The 14,890-nt window shown below is 39.0% G+C and overlaps 1 non-coding gene across 1 annotated transcript; it reads left to right on the top strand.

Annotated features, from left to right (window-relative positions):
- The first annotated feature begins 7,896 nt into the window (after positions 1 to 7,896).
- Positions 7,897 to 8,005, top strand: LOC132537318 (U6 spliceosomal RNA). The gene has a single exon (XR_009548769.1). It is a non-coding gene; the product is annotated as a U6 spliceosomal RNA (small nuclear RNA).
- The last annotated feature ends 6,885 nt before the right edge of the window (positions 8,006 to 14,890 follow it).

Here is a 14,890-nt window from a genome sequence, read left to right as displayed (position 1 = left end):
TTGATAGCTGTCATGTTCAGGCAAAAATTAGTAAAGTCAATGCTTCCCTCCCCCCCAGAATTTGCCTAAAATAGGCCTACTCCTTTTTCCAAAATGGAGATCACAAAACTCATCTGCTATACTCTGACCTTTAGGTTCCTGACTATTAAACAGTTTGCTCTGCTTTATATCTTTTTTTTAATATATTTATTATTTTATTTATTTTTTCCCTTTTGTTGCCCTTGTTGTTTTATTGTTGTAGTTATTATTGTTGTCGTTGTTGTTGAATAGGACAGAGAGAAATGGAGAGAGGGAGGGGAAGACAGGAAGAGGAGAGAAAGACAGACACCTGCAGACCTGCTTCACCGCCTGTGAAGCGACTCCCCTGCAGGTGGGGAGCCGGGGTTCGAACCGGGATACTTATGCCGGTCTTTGTGCTTTGTGCCACCTGCGCTTAGCCCACTGCGCTACAGCCCGACTCCCTCTGCTTTATATCTTACTGCTTTTCAGCCACCAAGTTTCAGATGCTACCATGATGTTGACCTGACTTCCCCGGACAGAGGACCTCACCAGTGTACCCTTGACCCCCACCTCTCCTGAACCGTGCCCCAGCAGGAAAAGGTAGAAACAGTCTGGGAGTATGGATCGACTTGCCAACGCCCATGTTTAGTGGACAAGCAATTACAGAAGCCAGACCTTCCACCTTCTGCACACCATTATGATTCTGAGTCCATACTCCCAGAGGGATAAAGAATAGGAAAGCTCTCACGGGAGCAGATGTGATGAGAAACTCTGGTGGTGGGAATTGTGTATAATTGTACCCCTCCTGTGCTCTTTTCAATATTTTTTATTTTACAAATAAATTAATTTTTTAAAATTTATTTAATTTATTTATTCCCTTTTGTTGCCCTTGTTGTTTTTTTTATTGTTGTAGTTATTATTGTTGTCGTCGTTGTTGGATAGGACAGAGAGAAATGGAGACAGGAAGGGAAGAGAGAGAGAAAGAGGGAAAGACAGACACCTGCAGACCTGCTTCACCGCCTGTGAAGGGACTCCCCTGCAGGTGGGGAGCTGGGGGCTCGAACCAGGGTTTTTTGCGCTTTGCTCCACCTGCGCTTAACGGGCTGTGCTACCGGCCGACTCCCAATTAATTTTTTTTTTAAAAATGTATTTGTTAATCTTCTGAAGTTTTCTCCTTTGTCAACCTCCTAGGCATCACACTTAAATTAATTTCAAAATGACAATATTTACTCAAGAGACAAACATTAGTTGTAAATAGACAGCTTACTTAACTGAATACACCTATGTCTCTATTTTATATTTATTTTTATTTTTTATTGTCTCTATTTTTTGGATAAAGACATCCAGAAATCAAGAAGGTAGGGAGATATAGAAATGGAGATAGGAAGAGAGACACTTGCAGCACTGCTTCACCACTCGGAAAGCTTTCCCCCTGCAAGCGCTGACCCAGGGCTCAAACCTGGGTCTTTGCACATTGTAATGTGTGCTCAACCTGGTGTGCCTCTTCATTTTTATATTTAAATTTGACTGTATATGTATTTCACTTATAGCCCAAGTTAATTTAGAAGTTGGGTTTTTAAGTGATTTTAATTATCGATGACTTAACAGAGATTTGCAAAATTAAAAGTCTAGTTTCACATCTGTATATGTGTGTGGGTAGCTCACTACACAACACACCAAATTTCAGTTTTCTTCTTCCTGACAATAGCTACCATAGTTCTCACCAAGTCTAAGAGACTGTTTGACTACTGTTATTGCCATTTTTCTTTAGTTAGTTTGCTCTAGTTGTCCATATACCATCTATAAGCAAAACTATCTGTCATCTCTTGCTTTTGACCTCTGTCCTTATTTCACTTGGCTTTACAACGATTTTTTTAGTGTCATCTCTTCATAAGGGTTTTACTGTGAAATTGACAGCATTCAGACGGTACTGAAGTTTGATGGTAGTTGAACTTTGGGGTCTAAGGACTGACATTTTCACTGAAATTCTAGAACAAACCAATTCTTGTTGACATAAAAAATTTTTTTTGTTTAGATGAGAGGACAGAAAGAAACTGACATAAGGGGAGATAGAGAAGGAGAGAACAAGAGATACACCTGCAGAACTGCTTCATCACTTGTTAAGCTTCCCCTCTACAGGTGGGGGCTGGGGGCTTGAACCCAGATCCTGTGTTATGGTAACGTGTGCACTCAACCAGGTGTACCACCTCTCAGCCCTTCTTATTTGCCTATTATATTTTGTGATTAACAACTTAGAAACTGACTAATCTTTTTTAAATGACTGAATAGTGTTGTTGAGAATCTATTTTGAGGCGATCACAACCCTGACAGTACTAATATGAACCTAAATACATCTTTCCAGATCCTTTTCCCTCTAAGAATTTTCCATTTCTTTTCATAGTGAGGCTGGCAATGGGCTCTAGGGAACTGTGAAACTTCAGACCTGATGACTGTAAGTTTCTTGAGGAAATTGTAATTATATGCTTAGGGATTTTGCCTTCCAGGGGTCATGCAAATTGAAACTTCAAAGAGGATAACTTGGACTTGGGCAGGAGATAGGACAGACTTTTGCTGACCAAAAATATATTGAGCTGTTTTTAGCATTTAGGCAAAGGAAAAGTCTATCAACTAGCATTTGCATACAGGACAAAATAAAAGTCTGATGAACTCTCAAAGTGGAGGAATACACTATATAGAAAAAAAAAGTATATGAACTGTGTCTGTAAGAGTGATGGTACTGACATTCATCTGGATACTAGCTTCAGTAATACATTTGAATGAGATTCCATCTGCTTGTCTTATCTGTTCTTTTTATCTGGTGCAATGTTGAAGGTGCAGAGAAATGCCATTGGAGAAAAAAAAATGCACGTGGGTCTCCATTAGACTGGAATTTGCCATCTTATTCTCTTGGCAGGTTAACACTGCAAAATGAGATTGTGAGGCCTTGGGAGGTTCATTTTGAGTTCTGCAACTTGCATGCTGGAGTTTGCCAAAAAGAGATAGGGTTATCAGTTAAATCTGAGTGGCATTTATCGTTGTATAATTAACATGCAGTGACATGAATAGATCTTAAAAGTGTAGTTTCATCAGTTTTGAAAAATGTGCATACCCATATCCATATCGAATTTCCATACTCTAGAAAGTCCTTTCCTGGTGCTTCCTAATAAATTTTCCCCAGTAAATTCTTTCTTTGGAGACAACTACAATTATGATTTCTCTCGCCAGACATTAGTTTTACCTCTTTTTGAATCTCACATAAATTAGTCCACATAGCACCCTCTGAATGCTTCTGAGTTCCTCCATATTGTTGCATATGTCAGTCTATCATATTACCACTTTGTCAGTCTTCTACAATGATGGTATGAGGTAGGGATTAAAAATAATTTCTTCATATGGATATGAAGAAATTTCAGAGCATTTTATAAGAAAAGATGGTTGCGGGCGGGGTAGACAGTATAATGGTTCTGCAAAGAGATTCTGATGTCTGAGGTTCTGAGGTCCAAGGTTCAATCCCCCACATCACTAAAAGCCAGAGTTAAATAGTACTTTGGTAAAAAAAAGAAAAAGAAAAAGAAAAAGAAAGAATGAAAGAAAGAAAAGAAAAGATGGTTGCTTTTTGATTGGATTATTTTGGTGCCTTTGACAAACATCTATTGGTCTTAAAGATTTGGGCCTGTTTCTAGGCTCTCTATTCTGCTCCACTGGTCAGTTTGTCATTCAATACATATATAAAAGATATTTATAATACCATTTTTTGCTGTTACCTTTAAGTGGAAATTGAAGGAATTCTTTCTCAAAACTGTTCTAGCCCCATTAGAAATGTTATATACATTTATTTATTTGTTTGTTTGCCACCAGGGTCATTGCTGGGACTTGGTGTCTACATGACAAATTCATCACTGCCAATATGCATTATTTCTTCTTCTCTTCCTTCTCCTTCTCCTTCTTCTCTTCTTTTTTCTTTTTCTTCTCCTTCTTTTTCTTTTTCTTCTCCTTCTCCTTCTTCTTCTTCTTCTCCTTCCCCTTTCCTTCTCCTCCTCCTCTTCTTCCTCCTCCTTCTCCTTCTTCTTTTGCTATTGACTGATTTTTTTTAATTGATTGATTCATAGAAAACAGAAATTGAGAGATTTCTCTTAATTTAGGGAGAGGAGGTATAGAGGGAGAGAGAAAGAAAGATACCAGTCTTACTACTTCACTGCTTGTGAAGTTTCTCCCTGCGAGTGGAGACTGGTAACTTGAAGCCTGCTCCTTGTGCATAGTAAGTAACATATGAGCTCAACCAGGTGTACTATCACTCTCCTGGTGACTTATTTCTTTTTGAAAGGACAAATAGAAATTGCGAAGGGAGTGGGAGTGAGTGACGGAGACCAGCTTACTCTCCTGAAGTGTGCGCCATGAAAATGAGGAGCCTGAACATCAGCCCTGTATTTTATGTAATTTTTAAATCAGGTTTTCTACTTGGATTACTGAATTTTGTTTGACATTAAATTGAGCAGCTAAATATTTAGACAGTTATCACTTTTAGTGATTATGGATCTAGGGAAAATTTCTTTTGTGCTTTTTGCTAATTTTTAAAAGATTTTTTTAACTATTTATTGAATATAGAGAGAAAGAAATTGAAAAGGGGAACTTAAAAATAGTACTTTTGATTCTCAAGCGTGAGTGTCTGTTTGCACACCATTATGCTATAACTCACTCTCGCTATGTTCACTTTTTAATAAAAGTAGTTCTTTTAAAGTAATTATTTTAGGAATTTCTCTCTATATAATAATATCTGTCAAGATGGATAATTTTATAATCTCCTTCCCAAATGTCTTTTTATTTTTTTCTTTCTTGGCCTTACTAGCTAGGAACTCCAGTACAAAGTAGACATCTTTGCTTTTTTCATAATAATAATAAATAGAAGTCTATGTATCATTCACTATTAAGTATAATTTTAGCTGTATATTTATGTAGAAACCTTTTATCAGATTGTGAAAGTTTCTTAATATTATTTTAAAATAGTGCTTTTAAATTTTCAGAGGATATAAACACCCATCATGGGGAAATGAAGTGTGCTCATATGTTAGCTACTATACTATTGGTTATCATCCCCCTAGTAAAAGGGTTTGATTTAAAAAATTATCAGAATTTTTAAGGTAGAAAATTATAATTGATTTTCAAATGCTAAGTCATCCCTACATGTAGTGGGTAGTCCCGTTATTTAAGATGTATTTTATTTTTCTATATTACTAGATTAAAATGTCTAACAGCCTATAAAGTAATTGGTTAATTATGGTAATGAAAGATATGGGTTTTTGCTGTTATTTTCTTGTAATGTTCTTGCTCAAGTTTTATAGAAGGATTCTGATTTTGTAAGATAATGTGATAAATGTTTTCTTTTCCTTTAGGTTTTAATAGGGTTGGACAAAGTCAACATCATTCTATAAATATTTAAAATATGCTAACAGTTCTCTTAAGACAATTCAACAAAATCATCTGGTTATATACCTCTCTTATATGGGAAAGGTTTTAAAGAGGAATGTAATTTCACTAAGATATATAGGACTGGGAGTCAGACAGTGGCACAGCGGGTTAAGTGCACGTGGAGCAAAGCGCAAGGACCTGAGGAAGGATCCCGGTTCAAGCACCCCACTCCCCACCTGTAGGGGGTTGTTTCACAAGTGGTGAAGCAGGTCTGCAGGTATCTATCTTTCTCTCTCCCTCTCTGTCTTCCCCTCCTCTCTCCATTTCTCTCTGTCCTATCCAACAACAATGACATCAATAATAACAGCAACAATGAAATAATAAGGGCAACAAAAAAGGAAATAAATAAATAAATTTTTAAAAAGATATATAGAACAAATTCTACTTTTGGGTTATTTTTTAAATATTTTTTCTTTCATTCAAGCTGTCAGATGTATTAATATAATATCCCAGTAGTAATCCTCTCATGTCTGTTAAGATCCGTAGTAATCCCTCCTCTTTTATTTAATGTGTTTATCATTTGTATCTTTGTTATTGTCCCTGGTCATTTTTGTGGGGACTTTTCCAGCATATCATTTCAAATAAATATATTGATAAAATTATTGATTTCCTTTGATATTTTAGTTACCTCCTCCTGTCTAGTTTCAGCTTAATTTTGTCTTTTTCTAGACTTCTTAGTTGGAAAATTATATATATTTGATTTGGAATCTTCTAATCATTTTTTCTTATAAGGTCACCTCAGACACCGCTTTAGTTGTATCTCTTGGTTTTGAGAATTTCCTGTTTCCATTTTAAATATTTCACGATTTGCCATGTCCAGTTTCACACATTTTGTCTTCGGTTAATGAAATTAGTAAGTGAGAAAAAATGTATCATATAATTAATCCACATATATGTCATTTCTAGAGCTCTTCACTTCCTGTAGACTTGTGTAGGCTTTCATCTTGTGTCAGTTCTCTTCAGTCTGAAGAGGTTTGTTTAACATTTCTTGTGTAGCAAGCAGGTAAATTGATGATGATACTCTTAGTTTTTGTTTATTTTAAAACATCTTTATTTTGGGGCTGGGTGGTGGTACACTGGTTGAGCGCACATGTTACAATGTTACAATGTGCAAGGACCCAGGTTCGAACCCCTGGCTCCCACTTGCATGGGGAAAGCTTTGTGAGTGGTGAAGCAGAGTTGCAGCTGTCTGTCTCTATCCTTCTCTATCTCCCCCTTCCCTCTCTGGTTCTGGCTACTTCTATCCAATAAATAAATAAAGATAATTTTTAAAAAATCTTTATCTTACTTTCAGTTTTTGAAGGGTAGTTTTATGATATTTAATTCTAGATGATCATAGTTAATTCTAGATAAATTTCCTTTTCAGTATTTTAAATTTTTTATTCCATTGTTCTTTGGGTGACTACTGATAGTAAGTAAACTATCTTTCTTACTTTTTTCCCTCTATAAGTAAGAGTTTCTTTTTTTTTATTTAAAGATTTTTTTCCTTATTATTGGTATCTAGTAGTTACAATATAATATTCATTGGCATAATTTTATGTTTTTATTATTCTACTGGAAGCCCACTGAATTTCTTGGATCTGTGGAATTATATAGCATGTCTTAATTTGAAAAAAAAAAAACTCAGTCATTCTCTCTTTAAATACTTTTTCTGCTTAATGTTTTTCTCATTTTCCCCTGGGATTTCAGTTCATATATTTAAAATACTCGACATTAAATAACAAGCCATTATTCATGACAGCAACACCATATCCCCCTGTAACTACTGTAGAAAATTCAATGGATGTGGAGCGTTTGATTTCATGAATGTGTAATTATTTGCTTATTGTGGAAGGTGGCTTCTGATATAGATCCTGAAATATCACTTTTATCTAATCTCTTCTTTTTGAGTGTGGGAAGGACCTAGCAATTTTCTCTAATTGGCACAATCTGGTAAAATTAATGGGATGTCACTTCTGTGGTTAGGCTACAAAAGGCTCCTAGCAATTGCTTGCACTTTCTCCGGTTGTTTGCATGTTGAAGCAGTCTGCACAGTGGAGAGAGTCACAAAGTGATAAACTGATAAGTTCTTCCTAAGAGTCCCAAGGGAGCTGAGTCCCAAGAGTTCATAACAAACTAGATGCTGCCAACAGCCTCATGAGTGGGTTTGGAAACAGATCTTTAAATAAGTGAACTCCCAGAGAAGCCCCAGACCAGAGGTCACTCGAAAGCAAGAAGGTGATATAATACATGTTTATGATATCGTTAAGTGTTGGGATAGTTTGTTACATAACAAAAAAAAATAGCTAGCATACTTTTCCTATCATTTCTGAATGTACTTCCCACTCTTTTTCTTACTATTATAAATAATGCTACAGTGGATAACTTAGGACATATAACTTCATCTTACGAAATGAATTTGCCTAAGTGAAACTGATGAGTTAGAAGGAAGTGCTCACTTTGACGGTGCATATAATAAAAATTTTGAGTGAGACAGAGATGATCTACATGGTCCCTGAATAAAGATGATATAGGAATCTATAAAGTGGTTTTGATTTTCTAAGTGACTTAAAAGCAACTCAGTGGGTGGGGGTTATAACTTTTTCCCACCTAGGGAAAAAGTGATGGGACTTTCTACTCTAGAAAATGAACCTCAAGCTACACAATTTGTACAAACATTGTATCAACCTGGATTATGGGATTAAGGATAAAACACAAAGCTATAAAAACCTTGGGGAAAAATAAGAAAAAAAATTATTTAGGGCTAGACAAAAAGTTCTAGGCTTCATATTTACACAATTTGTTTTATTTTAATTTTATTTATTTATTAATTAGAAAGATAGGAGAGAGAGAGAGAGAAAGAGCCAGACATCACTCTAGTACGTGTGCTGCTGGGGACTGAACTCAGGACCTCATGGTTGAGAGTCTAGTGCCTTAGTCACTGCGCCACCTCCCGGATCACCACATTTACACCATCTGTACTAGAAAAGAAAATAAATTAGAACTTCCTATACAACATAGAACTTGGACTGGTGTCCAAAATGAAGGACACTGGGGCAGGGGTGTATTTGGGGGTGTTCAGGTCCCGGGACATGATGGTGGAGGAGGACCTAGGTGGGGGGGGGGTTAGAGTGCTATGTGGAAAACAGAGAAATGGTACACATGTACCAACAACTGTATTTTTCTATTAACTGTACACATTAATCCCCCAGTAAAGAAAAAAAACTTAGTCCTTTCCCTCTGTAAAAATTTAGGTGAGGAAGAGACTGACAGTCAATGAACAGGAAGGGAGCATTGACAAAGCACACATCCAATAAAGGTCTAGTATCCAGAGTACATGAAGAAAGACCATTTGAAAACCCAATGTGAAAAAGAAAAAATTTGAATTTAGAGAATAGGTCCAAAAAAGTAGATGTATATATCAGGAGATATGCAGATACAAAGTGTGTTCAGCCTGATGAACTACCAGGAAAACACAAAGTGAAAACTGTAATGAGAAATTATTTGAATGGATAAGAATGGCTAAGGAAAAAAAAGGGGGGGGTATTATGATTACATCTTGTTAAGGATGCAGAAAAGTTGTATTGCTGGTGGGATGGTAAAATAATACAATTTCTCTTGAAAATAGTTTAGGGTTTTTTAATTTTATGAAGCTAAACACAATATTGTCACATGACCTCAAAATGGTGCTCTTGGACATGCCAGAAAAATGAAAATGATGTTCACAGAACACCTGCATGTGATTGTGCATAGTGACTTTATTAGCAATAGCCCCAAACTAACAAAAGCCTAAAGTTATCATCTCTTTTCTGTGTGTAAAGCATAACACTCACTCTGCTGGCTTCTAAGTTGGCCTTCTAGATAAAGTAATGAGCCAGGAGCATCAGCTTCAGTACAGCAAGAGGCCTCACAGCCCTCCCTGGCTGATCAGGACCTTATAGCTCAACAAACACAGGGCCAGAAAATGGAAGCAGCCTGTGAGATGAGTCAGGCTGTACAGAGATTCATCCTCAGAGCCCAAGGTCAAATGGCCCACAGCAGGTGCTTGGCCCAGGTGTGGATGAATGTCTACACCCTGCACATATGGCCTGTGTGTTAGGTGTGGTATTACCAGCATGTCTCAGATTCGTCAGGTTTCTCTGAACCAGGAGCAAGAATGTGCAGAGGAACCCAGATTCATTAGCAGGCAAGTTTGCTGAGCTGGCTGACTGGCTTCGTCTTCAGCCATCTGAGTGGAAGTTGGGGATTTCTGTTGGGACTCATTCTTCCACAGGTGCTCCTGCAGCATCATAAACAAGATGGAAGGGACAAGCTACATCCGTCTGTTTGTAATGAAAAAAAAAAGAAAGAAAGAAAAGAAAAAAGAAACCCTTAAGAACAGGCAAGATGGTGCAGAGACACCACATCTGTCGCAGTGGGACCAGCGGCTGCCAGCAGTTTTTATTTGGCTTTGTTTGTGCAGCTGAAAGGCGGGCCTGGTGAGAGGTTACAGTTCTAGCTTTCCAAGTGCCAGCAGTGCAGGGATAATCAGAGCTATGTGTGGCCCTGTAGGGTCAGGAGCTCTGCTGTCCTGTGTTGAGAGCCCTGGCCTGTGATGATCACAGCCTCTAGGTTACCTTCACTCCTGCCTTCACGTCATGGCATGGGCTTAAGACTAGAAAAAGACCAAGGAATTGCAAGAGCTATAATTCCAAGTAAACTCCCCTTCTCCAAAAAGGACAGTATAAGTGCAGGCTGGAGTTGGCACGGCTCCTTTCTTGAATTTGAATTTCTCAGTAGGTTTGAGAGGGGCTGTCTTTCCCTCTCAGGCTGGACTTCTGGTTCTATAATGTCCTCTGTTTGCAGGAACTTGGAGAGACACCCCCGCACCCACACCGCCTCAAAATCCTGATATATATTAAGGTCTAGTGCTGGCTACACAGGAGCACAGGCTGCTTCATTTCTTTTTTTTTTTTAAATTTTTTATTTAAGAAAGGATTAATGAACAAAAACATAAGGCAGGAGGGGTACAACTCCACACAATTCCCACCACCCAATCTCCATAACCCACCCCTTCCCATGATAGCTTTCCCATTCTCTATCCCTCTGGGAGCATGGACCCAGGGTCGTTGAGGGTTGCAGAAGGTAGAAGGTCTGGCTTCTGTAATTGCTTCCCCGCTGAACATGGGCGTTGACTGGTCGGTCCATACTCCCAGTCTGCCTCTCTCTTTCCCTAGTAAGGTGTGTCTCTGGGGAAGCTGAGCTCCAGGACACATTGGTGGGGTCTTCAATCCAGGGAAGCCTGGCCAGCATCCTGGTGGCATCTGGAACCTGGTGATTGAAAGGAGAGTTAACATACGAAGCCAAACAATTTGTTGAGCTATCATGGATCCCAAGCTTGGAATAGTGGAGAGGAAGTGTTAGGGAGGTACTCACTGCAAACTCTAGTGTACTTCTGCTTTCAGGTATATATTTTGCAGTAGTTTATGGATACGTGTGAACATAAGCTCTCTCTCACAGAAACTGGTGTATATCTAGGTTATGGGACTTTGTTAGAAAGTGAACCACCTGAGATGAAATTAGAGTGTACTATAAAAGGAAAGGTCTCACCCGAGTAATGAAGCTGAAGGGTTGTCATTCCACACGTGAAGTCTCTGGACACAGTCTGAGATGAAGCATGTTGAGGTGGCAATCGTTGCGTTGGTTAGGTTGTGATCGGCGATGCACTATTATTTGGTTTGGATTGGAGATGCATACGGGAAAGTGGGCCCTATCCAGGGGTTCCAGGACTGGGGGAAGTAGGGGCTCTATAGTGGAGATGTGAGGTGCCTGCTGTCTTAGGGTTCAAAAAGACAATCGATAGTTAATGTTATCATCACATTATTTGGTAATTGGGTTAACTTTGAAAAGTCCTTTTGTTATGGTTTGCTGTACAGTATCCAGTATCTTGTATATAGCTGTGCTATTGGATGCTTCTAATCTGCTTGGTCTAGGCTTTTGAGAGAGTCCGCATATCAAATACACAGCCTATATATTAAAAAGATTCAGTTTGTGTTTTAAGAAACTTTGAGACATACAATTGATTTTCCCCCTCTCATATTAATTAACTACTGATTTATATGTCTACATTTTGCTAGGAGTGTACATAAACACCATTCCCACCACCAAAAGACTGTGACCCATCCCTCCCGCCCACTCCCGCTCCCCACTGGCCCAGGAAGCTGCATGTCTACCCCTCACCACTGGGTTTTTACTTTGGTGCCCTACTTACAATTTGATCAGGTCCTGCTTTTAGTTTCCCTTTCAGATCTTCTTAGTCACCTTCTGTTGATGAGTGGGAGGCTGCTTCATTTCTATGGCATGGGTCCCAGGAGAAATGAGGAACAACCTAGCTCTTGAGCTTGTTCACACACAGGAACACACCGTTAATAGTTCCTGAACATTCTAGAGCTTCTTCTGAATGCTCAGCCTCTCTTGTGAAACCTTTGGACTCATCAGAAATCTGTGTCTCTGCATCGCATTGGTCTAGGGACTAAGAAACTCTATCCACTAATTCCTAGTTTTGTTTTTTTTTTCTTTTAGACTTTTATTGACTGGATGAGGAGGTTTATAAATCAGGATGGGCAATCATAAAAACAGATAAACGGCCTCACTTTCACTGAGCAGGTTGGGTGGGCATGTTGCCTCGCCTCATCAGGAAGATCTGAGTGTAGGTTTCCCTGGCCTGGCATGATGCCTGGGCCCTTTAACAGTCTGGACCCTTTTATACCTTTTGCTATTCCATCTGAACGTGGCTTCTTATTGCTTGTTCATCTGCCAACCAACTGAATGGATGTGGGAGCTGGTAACTCTTTCCACTCATGTACCCAGCTTCCCTCTCTCCCTACAGTCTACATTTACAAAAATACTTTTGAATTTTATTTATTATTTACTTGGCAATACAGAGAGAAATTGAGAGGATAGGGGGAGATAGGGAGAGAGAAGGGCAAACATCTACAGCACTTATCTTCACCACTTGTGAAGCTACCCCCCCACTGGGGGCTTGAACTTGAGTCCTTGAGCATGGTAATGTGTTCATTCAATGAGGTACACTACTGCCCTGACAGCCTGCCATTTTATGGGTGATTATTTTCAGACTAGCAGAACTGGGACATGGGGAAACAAAAAGTGTTCTTTCTTTTCCCCACCAGGGTCATCAGTAAGGCTCATCGCCTGCACCACTGCACCATTCCTGGTGGCCATGTATTTTGATAGGGAAAAGAGACAGAAAGGGAGAGAGAAGAGAAAGAGACTGAGAGAGACTCCGGCAGCACTGATCCACCCCGTGTGATATTGCCTTCTTTGCAGCTGGGGGCTTGAACCTGGGTCCTGGTATATAATAAGCCTTTGCTTACCCAAGTAAATCACCACCTGGCCACTGCAGGTGAAGTTTTGAAGGATGCTCTTCTCACTCTTGAGTGTTGGTTGTGAGTGCTAACACCGTCAAGTTGATGCTTGTTGACACACTTGCCCATGAGAATCAGGGAAAAACAACACCTTCCCTTAGCTTTGAGTTGAATTTATTTTTGTACTATAAGACTGCACAAGTCCAGACCCATGATCCCTATCTAAAAATCTAACCATATCAAAAGAAAATTCTTGCTCTATAAATGAGATTGGCTATCTCCCCATTTCAGTGTATAAATTGGCTCTCCATTTAGACTTCCTTCCCTGCAGTACTCCTTCATTACAAACCATCATCCCATCAGGAAAACATTGGGGAAAAAAAGAAAAGCAACACAACAAAATACTTAATTTCATTAATCTGTTTAGCAATACCAATATAATGAGGCATAATATTGATTTTCTTACTTAGGATTTAAAAATCTCTACTTCTCGCTGCAGAATTAAATGCTTCAAACTGATATTCCACCTCTTTACAGTCGCATCTTTAATTTAGTTGTTATAATTAGGCATTAACGGGTGTCAGTAGGATAGCCAGTTAGAGACCATTCTGTTCTGCTTGTCTTGATTATCACAGTTTAGATGTAAAGTAAATTAGAATGAAAGACTATACAGTCCAATTACAGATAAAAGCAGCAAACGGCACTGTTGTAATTAGATGCCAGGACTATTTTTCTTAGATTTTTGTATCTCTGAGGGCCATTCCTGTAGCTACTTGGCTGAAGCCACTGTTGAAAGATTTCAGAATGGATCTGTGCTGTTGCAGCCATATTGTCTCCTTTAAAACTTGAACTTCTGACTGGGTGTTTTTCCTGGAGCTTTTTTTTTTTTTCATCCAGAGCTCAGGAGAACTTGCTGGAGCTATTCTTCCAGCAGGCTATTCTTACCTTTCGCTGCTTTGGAAATCCTGGTAGTTGGTTTGAGACAGAGGTGTGAAGCTTTGTTCCTTTGTGTAGATGGCCATTTCTTTATCTTCTTACCTTTAGCCCTCCTCTTTACTCTCTTTTTCCATAGATATCAGATCTTGGAAATCACCTTGCCTTCTGGACTCAGAATCATGTCAAAACAGTGCTTCCAGTCCTGGAGTGGAATTCTCCTAGGTGAGGGTATACTAGGTATCTTCTTATACATGCTGTTTATCTTTGCATAAAATAAAGGAAACTAGCTCATAGGACATGGGCCTTACCAACAGATCTCAGGGCTAATTGGATGATATAGGGTTAGTGCTGTGGAAAGTGTCCATAGGACTCAGAGTCCCTGAAAGTCAGAGTTCTGCTTGTGTAAACTTAGTCCACAAGGGATCTGGGACAAGAAGAATCTGTGAGAATACCAATTAGAGTGGCTTCTTCACTGGTATCATCAAATGTCCAACCTCTGCTAAAATGACATTTCAGGTACTGGGAAAATGATATGCAAAAGACTGTATCAAGATCGAGGTTCTGAGGTACCAGGTTCAATCCCTGGCATTACTATAAGCCAGAAAAAGCAGTGCTCTTGTCTCTTTCTCTCTCTGATTCCCACATTTATCATGGTAAAATAAATAAGATGTTTTTAAGTGACCCATCAGAGGAAAGTATCACCATGGTATCCAACCACACTATTGCTGAAAGACTTTTTGTTAAAAGATGTACTTATTGACTCTAGGGATGGTAGAGAGGACTAAAGCAAGAGAGACAACTAAAGCATCACACCACTTTAGCACATAGGTGCAGGAGGTAGAACTCAACACCTCGTATCTGAGAGTTCAGTACTCTCAACTACTGCACCTCCTCCTTCGTCATGATGAAAGACATTTTAATATAAACTGATCCTGTCTGAGAAGGCTGGAATGGACAAGGTCCGAGTATGAACCCTTAGAGAAATAGAGTCTTCTGATACCATCATTACATTCTGTGTCCTATGAGGACACAGTCCAAGTCATCTGGGTAAATCTAGATGCCAATTTCATCATCCACAACCAATTGCATGCAAACACACACACACACACACACACACACACACACACACCACACAAACACACAGA

The sequence above is a fragment of the Erinaceus europaeus genome, chromosome 2 (genome assembly GCF_950295315.1).
Source record: "Erinaceus europaeus chromosome 2, mEriEur2.1, whole genome shotgun sequence".
Taxonomy (NCBI): domain Eukaryota; kingdom Metazoa; phylum Chordata; class Mammalia; order Eulipotyphla; family Erinaceidae; genus Erinaceus; species Erinaceus europaeus.
Note: the sequence above shows the minus strand (reverse complement) of the source record. Positions and strands in the feature narration are given on the sequence as shown.